General features: G+C 44.5%; 1 pseudogene; it reads right to left on the bottom strand.

Annotated features, from left to right (window-relative positions):
- Positions 1-1,922: 1,922 nt before the first annotated feature.
- LOC119040226 (ribosome production factor 1-like) lies at positions 1,923-2,954 on the bottom strand (annotated as a pseudogene).
- Between the last annotated feature and the right edge of the window lie 11,725 nt (positions 2,955-14,679).

Below are 14,679 nucleotides of genomic sequence, written 5' to 3'. Positions count from 1 at the left end.
CAGGTACATATACACACAGGGCTGTGGCAGACACCAGTCAACACACGGTTAGATCTCAGGGTGAGAAGACAGCCTGTCAGACCCACACACACACTTTGGTTTCATGTTTCCATTTCCAATGCTATTGCTTTGAGGCCCCAGTTAGACAGGCAGCCCTTCTGGGCTTGTAAACCCAGTTGAGGACATGGGCTGCTCTGAGCCCCCTGCCCTCTCTGAGCACATGGCAGAGCTGATGGCAAGATCAGGCATGGCTCTGACAGTGCCTGCCAGAGCTGAAAGGACCCTTTCAAATAATCTCATTCAACCTTTTTGGAGTCCTGGTGGGGAAACCGAGCCCCACACCATATGGAGCTGTCCCTCAGCTGGAGAGACACGAGGAGCTGGGAAACAGAGAAACTTTGGTTTGAATTTCACCCCACCCTGCCCAACATGCACACACACATACTAGCTGTGTGTCTTTGAGCAACTCCGGTCTCAGCCTCAGCTTCCTTGTCTGCAAAATTAGTGCCTGCCTCACCGAAATGCTGTGAAGGTTCAGAGAGGTTGTCTTTAAAGTGACTGGCATGGAGTAGGTTGTCAACACACATGACTTATTAGAAGCAGATTTTCTGTACACTGGAGGCATCAAAGCAAAGAACAATGATTATTCCATATTTGGAAACTCCAGGATTAAGGTCTCAGGTCATGTCTACTTTTCTGCCACAGCCTCCACACCAGAAGTGATCTATTTGGGAGCTGAAGGGTGACACCTTAGAAGCCAGAGATACTGGGAAGGTGGCAAAAAGCCAGGCCAGGGCCTCAGTCTGCTTTGAGCTGCACTGGGGGCTAGGGGCAGCCAAGGGACAAGATGCTTGGATGTGAGATGAACCAAGTATAAATAGTTCCATACGTGTCTGATGTGTCTTCCCTGGAGGCCAGTGGGCCGGGAGGGTATATGTGGTCTCTGAGAACAATCAAATACACGTATGAGTATACCACCCAGCCTCACACTTTCACACATGCACACACATGACTGTTTTTTCAATGTGTCCTTTTGCCCCCTTTCCAGCACCTAACATGGCATTATGCACATAGCAAATGCCCAGAATGTGGATCCTTTCTCATGTCACTCTCTTATGTTTGGTGGGCATATCAGTCCTTTGGGGACACTGGCCTGGGAAGTAGAGAATCTGGCTGGAATGCCATCTCAGCCATGACCTTGAGATGACTTTGAGAGGGTTAACCCCCCCCACCCGTCCCTCAGTTTTTTCCTCTTATAACATAGGTAGATAGTCACACAATATCAGATATGGAAAGGCCCATAGAAACCACTTGTTCCTCCATTCTTTTCTCTCTCCAAACTACCTATGAGGAAACTGAGGCCCAAGAGAGGAGAAGATGTGGCCAAGTTTACACAGGGGACCAGGACACAACCAGATGCACATATGGTCTATGTAATAGATCTTAATCTCCTCACTTATTTTGTGGCAAAATCTCAACACAAACTTTCTCTGGTAGCATCTAACAGCAATCCCAGGTGGGGCACCTAGACACATGCCACACACACATGCACACATCCATGCATGTGCTAATAACCCTGTCTCATTTACCCACATGGATTCTATGGGAAGCAAAGCAAATCATGGGCAGTAATGTCCCTATTAAACTAGGAAGCCTTGTAGAGTTTAGCCTCTCAGTCATGGTCCAACAGGGGACTCGACACTTTTCCCAACTCACTGTCCTCACATACTTTTTTAACTTTTACCAAAGTGACTTTTATTTGTATTTCATACAGAAACAGTAAGTGGTAATTCGGGGCACTTACTAATTTCTCCAGACACAAAAGAAGGTGTATGAAATCAGTAAATACCATTTTGAAGAGTTTTCTGTTACAGATTCAAGTTGGTCTGTTCAGCAAAAGCCAGTACTACTCCTTCAGTACTTTATACATAAAATCTTCTACTTTTATCCATTTCCTGAGGCTTATGGACCCATTCGTACTCTCCACATCTAGAATCAAAGGTTCCTTTCTGAAGAGATCTCAACTTGAAGGTAAAATGTGGTCCAAGTTCCTGAATTCCTACTTTTCTTTCACTTTTGAATATGTACCTGTGAAATCCAAAGAAGATATAATCCTGTTGATTGTGGAATGTGGCAACCTGTCTTCTAATAAACTGAGGATTATGGGGGAAAAGAGAGATGCAAACATTCATCCAACAGAATGACCATGCTGTGTTGTAAAATTATTCAGATTATTTCAGGTATGTGTTCAGTGGGGTCCTTTGCCTCTTAATTTCTTTACACAGATGAACACTGCTCATTTTAAAATGAGCAGTTGGTCCATTTGGCAAGTGACTCAGAATTAATCCATCTGGTGTTTTATGATCTTCATGTATAATGATCAGATCTGTGAAATCTCTTGAGATGCACTGTGGAATCATTTTTTTCAGAGCCAGCTCTCTTTTGTAATAAAATTGTGAGTTTGGTATAACTGTGGAGAGCTGTACAAAGTCGTACTCTTCTCCCATGAGATCTATCTGATGTTGTAATGAGAATCTTGGGAGAAGTTTGTTGAAGTACAAAGCAAATTCATCTATAGCTTCGTCATCAGCAATCTCTTCATTGTTAGGTTCTCTGTGGCCGCATCACATACACTCTGGTTGCCAATGTTCCTGGGCAGAGGCTTTGGTGGAAACTTATCACCAAGAGCCTCTCTCTCTTTTTTCAGTTTTTTTCTTAGCTGACAACTTTTCCTTCCACTGGTGCTGTTTCCACTGTATCAACATTAAGTAAGTGTTGCTACTGTTGGCTCTTAACCTCCGAGATGCTGAAGCCTGGAGGAAAGGCAGACATGTTTAGGGGTTGGAACCTGCTTTCTGTCGCTCCCATCCTCAATGACTGCACCCTCCTGAAGGTTCTTTGGTAACACCTTTGTGTTTCAGGCCTTTCTTTGTGCTGCCGCCAGTCTTCTGCATGGTGTTTCCTCCTTGAAGTCTATATGGAAAACTGTCCTCACATACTTAGTTGCACATAGGAATGCATATGTGCATGAGGGCTCTTCTGTATTCACCCAAGGACACATTCTCAAGCATCCTGTCCTGTTCAAGAGCTACTACAATGTACATGGGACTTTCAGGTAGCTTCCTGGGCACCTGTTCACATGAGGGTGTGCTTTTACACCCCTTCTGCAGGCTCATCTTCACGCACACACGTGCTCATATATGCACATGTGCTCATGCGTGCTTGTTCACACCCAGGGTCCTCTCTGTCCCCAGGCCAGCTGACAGCTTCCCAGTCTTTGCTCAGAATCAGCATGGCAGGATATAAGGTGAGAGTGTGGCAATGGCTGGTGATTCAGCAATTCCACTCCCAGTCCCCAGGACTTCTCTACTTTTCCAGACCTTTGCTGTCCCAAGCAAGACTCATTTGCCACATGCAGTATGTATTTGCTGTGGGAGGGGCAGGAGGGATTATAGAGAATTCAGAAGAGCATATGAATCGCTAGAAACCCTCACATGCTTCTGGATGCCATTCCCACATTCCATGTCAACATCCTCTTTACCAAGTAGGTGGCCAGGCACTGTTTCACACCTCCAACAATGCGGGGTTCACCACCTTTTTAGATAGCTTGTTTTATTTTAAGGTACTACCACAGGTCTCTTAATCAGCCTGAGTTTAGTTGTGTATATCTGAAACTTGAACAGATGGCCATCTCTCAATTACTGGGTCCAAAGAAAAGAGTTATGACGTAGACTTTCAGGTTGTGGAAAAACTACTTAGCAAAGGCCAAGATAAGGCCCTTGCCCCAGGGAAGGAGGTTTCACCCCCAGGACCACTCTCTGCATTTTCACAGACTAGTCAAATTATGTGTCAGTTGAGTGGTGGGTACTGGCTCCAACACAGATGAGAAATTCACACTGTGGATTGTCTGTGTGTAGCTAATTGTAGATCACCTACATGCTGACATATGCTTTGTATATGTGAAGCATAGGTCATTGGCACAGATGGTGTAAAAGAGAGATGTGAGTTCATTTTTGGGTGTTCTAGGAAACTTTCTCAGAAGAGTCTTCTGGTTCTGAAGAGAAGGCAGCTTGGTGTGGCATAAAGAGCACTGTACATGGAGTCAGACTGACCTGCATACAATGCCCAACTCTGCCACATCTAGGCTAAGAAGACCTGAGCAAGCTGCTTCTGCTCAGTGGGTAAGACTTGGTGAAGTTGCAAGTGCCATGCTTTATATGCAAGCCTGGCATATGGTGGATGTGCACTTGGATTGGAATTTGAAGGGATAATTCATAAAGGAAAAGATAAGGGAGACTTCTTCAAGGAAGAGTAAAGTTAGAGACAGGACAGGGAGGAGGTGAGGAGCCAGGAGACTTGCTCTGGGTATAGGCATTGGGGGTGAATGGTGAGAGATGAAGGGGCCAAAATGACAGACTTGGAATTTTGTATGTGGGAGCTCAACCTTGGTGTTCTTGGTGCAGGAAAGGACCAGGACATCTAGAGTAAGAGGGCATGGCATCCAACCCTTTATTATCTGAGCCACAACTTGCTAGCTGTGTGACTTTGAGAAAGTCACTTCACCCTCTGAACTTTAGTTCCCTCTCTGTAAAATGCAGCTAATGGTACCCACCTTGTAAAGTTGTTAGTAGGCTTAAATGAGCTATTGCACTATGTATAAATGGCTTAGAAAAGTATGTGGCACACAATCAGCAGACATTAACCATTGTTATTATTTGTATACTGGGGAAAATTAGAATTTGTACCTTGTAAGGTTGTAGTGAGGGTTGCATGAAATAATGATGGCAAAGCCTGTTGATATGTCTACTTGGTTTTTTATCTTGAATTAAAGGGGGCGGTTTCCTTAGGCTGAGAATAGGCTTCAGGAATTCATACCTTTGTTCAATTGAACAATATGAATTCAAGCCCTACTAAATGACAATCCCTGTGTTAGGCCTTGGGGAGATGGATAATGTTTAGCAAAATAGTTATAGGTCCCTACCCATGGAGTTTTTTGTCTATTGGATATAACATGAGAGTTTTTCACACTCACAACCTCTCCCCACCCCAAGTACCCTGTGGGTGGGTATGACTAATTTAGTTTAGAAAATGTCAGGATAGAAACTGTCTGACCAGTCAACAACTGTAGTCTATCTAGCATCAGTGTGTGGCAATCCCACCTGGTTTGCAAAATCATGGGATAGCTAAACTTGGGTCCAGGATACTTCCTGTGGCAACACAGCCAGAACAGCCTTGAAAGTGGGCCCAGCCTGGGGATGAGGATGGGGACCTCCAGAACTTGCCTGATCTCAGTTCACTCCTAATGCTTGCCCCACTCCCTCTGTTGCCTATCTCAGCAAAATGAATGCGATTTGCTCAAGAGTCACCTGAAATTGGACAATATTTGTTTCAGGCAGTGGGAAAGATGGGGATGGGCACTAGGGAGGTGAGATGAGAAGTAGGAAGCAAGGCATGGACTCTGATTTATGTCTTAGACACAAATTCTGACTTTGCCTTTAGCTTTTTTGGTGCCAAAGCAACAGGAGTGGGGGCTGCTCAGGTTGGGGGCAGTTATGTTGGAAGACATACCTGACAATATGGCTTGTGGGAAAGGCTACAGATTGGCATTGCCAGGTTTGGGTTTGTTTTTTTTTCTGTAGAGCACTAGAAAAAGTTAGAACTAAAATTAGCTAACATTCATAGAGCACATACTATGTAGTAGATACTATTTCAAGACCTTCACATATATTAACTCACTTCACCATCACAATAACTCTGTAAGGCAAGTGCTATTATTCTCATCATCCTCATTTTATGGAAACACAGAAAGGTTTGGAAACTTATCCAAGGTCACACAGCTCTTAAGTGATAAACTTGGGATTTTAAACCCAGGTAATCTAAGGCTAAAGTCCATATTCTATCCAGTGTGTTTATGAAATCTGTGCCTCAGTTTCTCCATCTATAAAACAAAGGACTCTCTAAGAGTCCTTCCTGCTGTGGCACTCTCACTGTATTTTTTCTTACTTTTTAATTAAATTTACTGGGGCAACACATTGGTTAATAAAATTATGTAGGTTTCAGAGGTACACTTGTATAATACATCATCTGCACATTGTATTGTGTGTTCACCACACCAAGTCAATTCTCTTTCCATCATCATTTATCCCCCCCCCCATTTACCCTCTTCTACCTCCCCCTGCCCCCTTTCCCTCTGGTAATCACCATAATGTTGTTTGAGTCTGGGAGGGTTTTTTTGCTTAATCTCTTCACCTTTTTCATCCAGCTGCCTCAAGCCACTCCATTCTGACAGCTGTCAGTCTGTTCTCTATTTATCAGTCTGTTTCTATTTTGTTAGTTTATATTGTTCACTAGATTCTACATATGAGTGAAATCATATGGTACTTGCCTTTCTCTGCCTGAGTTATTTCACTTAGCATAATGCTCTCCAGGTCCATCCATGCTGTCACAAAAGATAAGATTTCCTTCTTTGTTACAGCTGAGTAAGATTCCAGTGTGTAAATGTCCCATAGTTGTTTTATCCACTCATCTACTGATACACACTTAGGCTGCTTCCAAATCTTGGCTATTGTAAATAACATTGCAATGAATACAGGGGTGCATATATTCTTTTGAATTACTGTTTTGGGTTTCTTCAGATAAATTCCCAGCAGTGAAATCATTAGGTCAAAAGGCAGTTCCATTTTTTAAAAAGATTTTATTTATTCATCTTTAGAGAGGAAGGGAAGGAGAGAAGGAGAGAAATATCAATGTGTGGTTGCCTCTCATGAGTTCCCTGCTGGGAACTGGCCTGCAACCCAGGCATGTGCTCTGACTGGGAATCGAACCATGATCATATGGTTCACAGGCCCGCGCTCAATCCACTGAGCTATACCAGCCAGGGTGGCAGTTCCATTTTTAAGGAAACTCCATACTGCTTCTGCAGTGGCTGTACCAGTCTGCTTTCCCACCAGCAGTGCACAAATGTTTCTCATTCTCCACATCCTCACCAGCACTTGTCATTTTTTTCTTTATTGATGACAGCCATTCTGGTGAGTGTGTTGTGATATCTCATTGTGGTTTTAATTTGCATCTCTCTGATTAGTGACATCGAGCATTTTTTCATATGTCTTTAGCCCTCTGTATGTTCTCTTTAGAGAAGTGTCCATTCAGGTCCTATGCCCAATTTTTTATTGTTGACTTTATTACAGATGTTCCCCATTCCCTCCCATTTGCCCACCTCCACCCAGACCCTGACTGCTCCCTCTCTTGGCCTTCATAATACTATTTTATTGTCTGTGTTCATGGGCTATATGTATATGTTCTTTGGCTAATGTCTTCGCCTTCTTTTATCCAGCACCCCCATGACCCTCCCTCCTAAGATCTGTCAGTCTGTTCCAGGCATCTATGATTCTGCTCCTATTTTGCTTATTAGTTAATTTTGTTCATTAGATTCCACATATAAGTGAGATTATATGGTAGTTGTCTTTCTCTGCCTGGTTTATTTCACTCAGCATAATACTCTCCAGGTCCATCCATGCTGTTGCAAAAGGTAAGAGTTCCTTCTTTTTCACAGCCACATAGTATTCCATTGTGTGAATGTACCACAGCCTTTTTATCTACTCATCTACTGATGGGCACTTGGGCTGTTTCCAGATCTTGGCTATTGTCCTTTTCTGATTGATGTTTCAGGATTCTTAGCCTTTGCCCATTTTTTAAAATTGGATTGTTTCTCTTCCTGCTGTTGAGTTGTATAAGTTCTTAATAAATTTTGGTATTAACCCTATATCAGATGTATCATTGGAGAATATGTTCTCCCATTCAGTGATGTGTTCTTTAATTTTGTCGATGGTTTCCTTTGCTGTCTGGCACTCCCATTATATTTCATATATACTTCTCTGAACTTCCAGGCCAAGTGAAAAAAAACTGCTCCTAAAATGTCAGTGATTTCCACTCAAGGTCCCTGGGGAGGAGAGGAAAGCCTGGGTCAGGGAAATGAGCCTGTACTGAAGGCCAGTCCTCCCAGTGGCCCCTGGGTCCTGAGAACAGCTGGAGGTTTGGGAAGTCCTGGGAGCCAGAGCCTGGGCTGCATTTCCAAGTCACTAGTAACAATACCAGTGAGCAGCAACTCACATGACCTAGACTGGGATGTAGGGTCAGAGGTTTCACAATGGGGTAGGGTAGTGGAGCTCTTTGACTCCACCCATCAGGCCTACCTCTGAGCTGCTGCAGCTGCTGGCTGTCGCCAGGGATCTCAACAAGCAGGTAGTTCTAAGACTGGGGCTGCTAAGGGGAAGTCTTATACTTGGGAAATGGGGCTTGAAGCCCTGGAAATGGGTGTGGGTTGACTTTCCCTGGCCCTTCCTCTAACCTGGGCTGGATCACCCTGGGGCCTTGAAAGAAGAATGTGGTATGATGATAAAACGCAGTAGCTGCTGGAAATGGGACAGTAATGTGGTAGCTCAGCTTCAGCCTCTCCTTTCTCTCTCTCAGCCTCAGTTTCCTCATCAACAACATGGCAGGAGATTTCCTTCTTCATAATTGATTGCAACAATGACATGTGCAAAGGGACCCACTGTGTGTGGTTGCTTAGCAAATGCAGGTTCACTTTGAGGAAAGTTGATTGGTTGTTCCCTGTGACCCTGGGCCCATGCCTTGTACCCTCAGTTTTCCTATCTATAACATAAGAAATTATACCTGCCTGAGGAGAACCTAGAATTGGGAACATCCAATGGAAGTAGAAAGAGAGTAGGAAACACTGGTGTTAGGACCTTGAAGCTCAGAAAGTGGGTTGTTTAGGTAATTCCCTCCACACCTCCTATCCTCACACCTGGTCAGACTAGTTCAGAGTCTGGAAAATAGGCTTCATTCCACACCCTGGAACCACTGTGTGTCTCCCCTCCGGGCTTTTTCTCTGCATTCACCCTGTATAAGGCCCCTCTCCTGGCAGTACTCCCAAACTCTGGTCAGGAAGGAGGGTCCCTGTTGGCCAGTGGGAAAGTCAAATCTTCGGGATATGACATTCCTGAGATTATCCAGAGAACCCCTGGGGGTTGCAGCTGCTAGCTCACTCTCCTTCCTGATCCAGCTCTTGCCTGCTGTGGAGGCGGAGTCAGTACACTAGAGAAGGCTGGGGGAGAAGGGGTTCAAAGGCCAGAATCTGGACCTGGAGAAGCCCTGTGGGCCAGAAAAGGAGTAGGGAGTGGGGAAGGTGGAAAAGAGGCCCTGCCAGGACTAGCAGGAGGGAATTAAGGTGAATAGAGTTCAAGGCAGCAGAGATTTCTGTCATAGGGTGAGTTATAAAATGATATGCAGATCAGCATTCCTGAGGCTATATATAGGTTGGGCACTCTTTTGGGGGTGGATGAGTGTGTAGTAGACCATGGTAGTCCTGGGGTATAGGCAAGAGGACTCGGGCCTTCTGAAAGACCCCATACTCCATGCTAGTGGGGACAGCTCATGCCCTCTGAGTGAAAGCAAAGGGAAACTAGACCCTCTGGGGAGTCCTCAGAAAGGCAGTCCTAGACTCTGAGTTCTACCAAGACCTTCTAGAAGTCATTGCTTCCATTGACCTTTCCTGGCTGGAATAGTTCCTCACTCTCTTCCTTGTGAGGGAAGGATAAGCATCATTAGGGACCCACTGTCACTATAGGCAACAAGTCTGAAGCCCAGCAAAAAATTTGTCAAAGCCACATGTGTTGATCAGTCCTACTCTAAACCGGATCTTCTCTACCCTTTTCAGGGAAGAGATGGGTGACGCTCAGGGCTGTAGCATCCTACTCCCAGCAGACATCACACCCTGAACATGAGTTCATAATCCCAAATCCCTAGGATGGGGTTTTAAAGTGGCCCCATGACACCAGTACTCTAATTTAGGACTTGGTGGCACACTCAATCCAGCTTCAGCCTGCATCCCACCCTCCATGCACCCATCTGTCTCCACCCAGGACTGTGAGCACCTCAAAGGACCAAGCCTGTGTCTTATCTGCCCCTGTATCCAGCCCAACACAGCTCCTGTTCTAGGACTAGCCTCAAGGAGTCGGCTGAGTGCATAGAATACACACACATAGTCATGCACACACAAGTGGCCAAGCCCTCTGCACCCGCTCATAGTGGCGAGACCTCAAGAGACAGAAGAGTCAGCTCCTGAGGGGTCCACGAAGCCTACTTTTCAAAGTAGCCATAGTCTCCACTGGCAGAACATGGGGCTCAGCCTGGGGGCGGTGAGAGCTCAGTCTGGAGGAAGGGAGGGTCAGGCTGTGAATAGGGCTCTGTGTGGCTCAGCTGAGAGGGCTGGGGGAGGCTGGAATGTGAAGAACGTGCTCTCCTGACTGGCCCCCGGGCTTGGGCCTGTGGCATAGGGCTGGCCAGGAGCTCAGGAGAAGCAGGGAAACCAGGCAAGGAAAGAAAGAATGATTTCCCTAAGCTTGCCCTCAAATAGTAGGATAAGGGCTAGTCGCAGAGGTTTCAGATTTAGCAGAGACCATGCAGGAATAGTGAGCTCTGTCCCAGCCACTTTTGGCTGAGAACTCCTTGGTCTGCACAGAACCTGTCAGTGGCATTTGCAGCCTGTCTCAGAGCCACCCCTCTCAGACTTCCCAGCTTTTCTCACAGCAAGTAGCTTTCTGCCCCACCCCCCTTTTGGCTCTGTCCTTTTCACCCTTTAATTCTCAGAAACTCCTGATCTGTCTTTTTTTCCTGTCTGGTCACTCTATTTGCCACTAGATTGCAAGCTGCTCAAGGGCAGGGACCATATCTGCTTCTGTGCAACTTTGCACCTGCAAATCTACCACGGTGCCTACTGGACAGTTCTGAGCAGATGCTGCACAGACCCTCAAACCCAACAGGTCCAAAAAAGCTTGATTACAAAAGGAAGAACCCCTCTCTCCTAGACCCGAACCACACCTTTTCTTCTGTTCCTGACTTCAGGTACTATATTTTACTGTGTATAATGCATAATTTTTTTGCTCCCAACATTTTAAAAAAGATTTTATTTATTTATTTTTAGACAGAGCAGAGGGAGAGAGGGATGGAAACATCAGTGTGTGGTTGCCTCTCGCACGCCCCCTACCTGGGACCTGGCCCAGAACCCAGGCATGTGCCCTGACTGGAAATAGAGCCAGAGACCCTTTGGTTTACAGGCTGGCACTCAATCCACTGAGGCACACCAAGCAAGGGCATTGCCCAAATTTTTGAGGGAAAAATAAGGGTGCATATTATACATGGGTAGTACCAATTCTGTATCTATACAAAGGTTTTAATTCTTTTATTTATGCTTATGTGTTAAAAGTGTAACTCTAGAAAGCAATAACAATATCCATATGCAAAATCATACCCTGGAATATGATAATCCATTTTGTTTCTAAATATAAATTAATAAACCATTGAATTTAAAAAATTTTTTCCTGAAAGTTCGGGTGAAAAACATGGATGTGCATTATACATGGCAAAATATGGTAATAGCCCCTGTCAGCCACTCTGTTGCCCAGGCCAGAAACTGTGAATTCATCCTTGACAGCTCTTTTATCTTCCCACATCCTACCATTGACTTTGGTTCTAATGAAGAAATAGTTTATATATTGCTCCCCTCCTTTCTATTCTGAAGACCACTGCCCTGATCTGCTCCAGCCTTATCACTAGTTTTGCTCAATTTCTCCTACCCCCCATTCCCAATCTATTCTTTACAGATAGAATAACATTCTGAACTATAAATCTGACTATGTTACTCCCCTGTTAGACCTCTTCAATGGCTCTCCATGGGGCTCTGCATAAAGTTCAAGTTTCTTCATGTGACCTAGAAGGTCCTTCATGATTTGACCCCCACCCACTGCTCCAGACTCATTTCTCACTCTCTGTCTGGCACTCTGCTCTCCAGCCAGACTATACACAGTTCCTCAAACCATATGCTTGCACACATCCTTGCCCTTTGCTATGCTCTTCTTTCTGCTTGCCATGCTCTGCCTCTTTGTCTGCCTCATGAACTACTATTCATCCTTCGAGACCTGTTCCAAATGCTGCTTCCTTCCCAATTGTCCTCATGAAAACACACCTGCACTGTCAGCAACTAATTACTCCCTCTGCTCAGTTCCACAAGGCTTTATACTTTCCAACAGCACTCACATGCAATTGTGATGATCTGTGCATGTGGCTTACCCAACCCCCCAAACTTGACCATGAATTCCTCAAGGTCAGGGAACTTGCCAGTTTTAATTGAATCTCTGATTACCCAGCACAGGGCCTGGCCTTGAGGAGGTTCATAGTGAATGAATGAATGACCCACTGGATGGGAAGATGGTCAGCACTAATCATGGTCTTCTTCTAGAATGGCTAACTACAACCAGATCACAAAAGAAACCCTCACTTGGTAGCAGAACTCTGATGCAAAAGCTCATGTCTCATCTTACCCTGTAAGCCCCTCACTTAACAAATAGTGGCAGGATCAGGGGCCAAAACAGAGTGGTACTTGTAGTCCTGGCCTAGTCTGGGTTATCCTGGGCCGCAGAAAGAATTGGATGCCATAAAATTGGCAGCCGCATAGGCTTAAAGTGTAAACTTGGTGCTGACATTTACTAACTGTGTGACTTTGGGTAAGTCATTTCACTTCTCTGGGCCTCATTTTGCTCCTGTGTCACATGAGGATAATACAACCTACCATGGAGACTGATTGTGACAGTCAAACAAGGTCACTTATTTGTAACCTGTAAATTCTTGTGTAAATTTAAAGCCTTATGAGCTCCTGAACTAGCTTTAATTCTGTTATACCTATGACAGGTTGGGGAGTAGGGTGAGAGAGGAGGGAGTTTAATATGAACAGAACAGGACTGCAGAAAAGTCTGTCCCACATGTCAGTTCTCCTAATTTCCCAAATTGTCTCATCTAGGACTACATAGGGGCTTGTTCTTCCTTCTCTCCCACTCCTTCTTCTTTTCTTTTTGCTACCCTTTGTCCACTAGTGAGAAGTATATTGACTTGCTTAATCCTAAATAGGTCCAATTCGTAGCTTTGTAGGGGAATTTCATATTTGTGTCTCTTAAGTGGTCTTTCTCCTCTTTTAAAATCTATGTCATTCCAGAATTTTCCATTTCCTTCACTGGCATCCCTCAAGGGCTTTGTCAATGAACACCTGGGGGTCACTTCCTATCCCTTGTAGTCCTGGGGCCAATTGTGGGTTGAAGATTCACCAGGTTGTCTTGTAGTCTACAAGGGTACACCTGACCTTTAGTCATTTTAGGGCGATCTAAGGCTGAGCCTAATCTCCAAGGATTAGAGATCATTGTTGTCTGTACCTAGTGTGGCAATCATTGTTCAGAGGATAAGAGAGATGAAAAATACGGTAGCAAACTCTTTTCCTGATAATCTTTGTTTGGTTTGGAGGCTGATTGCACAAAAGCAAGAGAATAGGTTAAAAGTCCCATCTATCTCTAAGAGGAACCCTCTTTTCTTTCCTTCTTAACTATTGAATTAATATTTGTACCACTACTGTTTTAGCCTAAGCCACTGATGTTTCTTATCTAAACTATTGCAAAATCCTCCTAAGAAGTCTTCCTGTTTTCACTCTAGCCCCACAACCCACTCCCCACATAGCTACCAGAAAGATCTTCTGAAGATGGGAATCACATCTTGTCATTCTCCTGCTCTACACCTCCAAGTGGCTACCTGCTGTCATTTGAATCAAAGCTGAAATCCTCACCCTAGCCTTCAAAGCCCTGAGTGATTTGGCCTCTACTGTTCTCTTCAACCTCTGTCTAGAATCTTCTGCACCCAGATGGTCATATTGCTGGCTCCTTCTTGTCATTTAGGACTCTGCTCAAAGTTCAGTTTCTCTGAGAGACCTTCTCTGACCACCATTTGTAAAGAAAAGCAATCCCCTTATTCTTCCTGCCCTATCACTCTCTACCTCATCCTGTTTTTTTTCAATTTCCCTTTCCTGATTTTTAGTGACATCTGAAATTTCCTTATTTATTGATTGACCTGTTTATTGTTTGCCCCTACTCCACAAGGACAGGGATGTTACTTGTCTAGATCACTGCTCTAGTCTTAGCATCTAGTGTAGGTCTTTGAGGGGCATTGGTGCTGTAGAAATATTTCCTGAATGAATACATTTATAATGTGCTTTATCATTTTTAAAAGTGCTTAAAGGTACATTAATTTCTCACTAAGCCTATGAGGCTATTACTATCCTAGTATTACGAATGTAGAAACTACAGCTCGACAGGTTATGTCCAATGGCACATAATCAGTAAGTAGAAGGTGGCCCTGAACTTGAGATTGCCAATTCTAAATACTAATCTTTCCACCAACACACCTTTCTTCTAACCTGGTTGATGCTATACCAAGGATGGTATGTGCCAAGCCAGTGCTGACCAATTCTTTCATAATCCTTATTGTCAAACCTTGGAACAGTACCATGAATTGTGTAGATTGTCCCTAATCCCCTAACTTGGTGCTGCTCCCTATGTGGTGAACTGGAGTAGTCAGCTAGTGGAGTGAGAGAAAGTATTATGGTGAGTAGTCAGGAGTCCAGACTTCTAGGTTTCACTTCCCCCCACTTCTTTTTCCTTTTCTGTGGCCCTCAGTGTGTCTTTCTGTAAAATGGGCAGCTTGAACTTGCTGACTACAAAGATCTCTTCCCATTCTGACGTTGCATGAGTGTCTGCAATATTTTGATTTCTTCTCTGTTTCCTTTGCAGTGCTTCCCAATAC

The sequence above is a fragment of the Artibeus jamaicensis genome, unplaced genomic scaffold (assembly GCF_021234435.1).
Source record: "Artibeus jamaicensis isolate MK-2021 breed Jamaican fruit bat unplaced genomic scaffold, CSHL_Jam_final scaffold_2375, whole genome shotgun sequence".
NCBI classification, from domain to species: Eukaryota; Metazoa; Chordata; class Mammalia; order Chiroptera; family Phyllostomidae; genus Artibeus; species Artibeus jamaicensis.
Note: the sequence above shows the minus strand (reverse complement) of the source record. Positions and strands in the feature narration are given on the sequence as shown.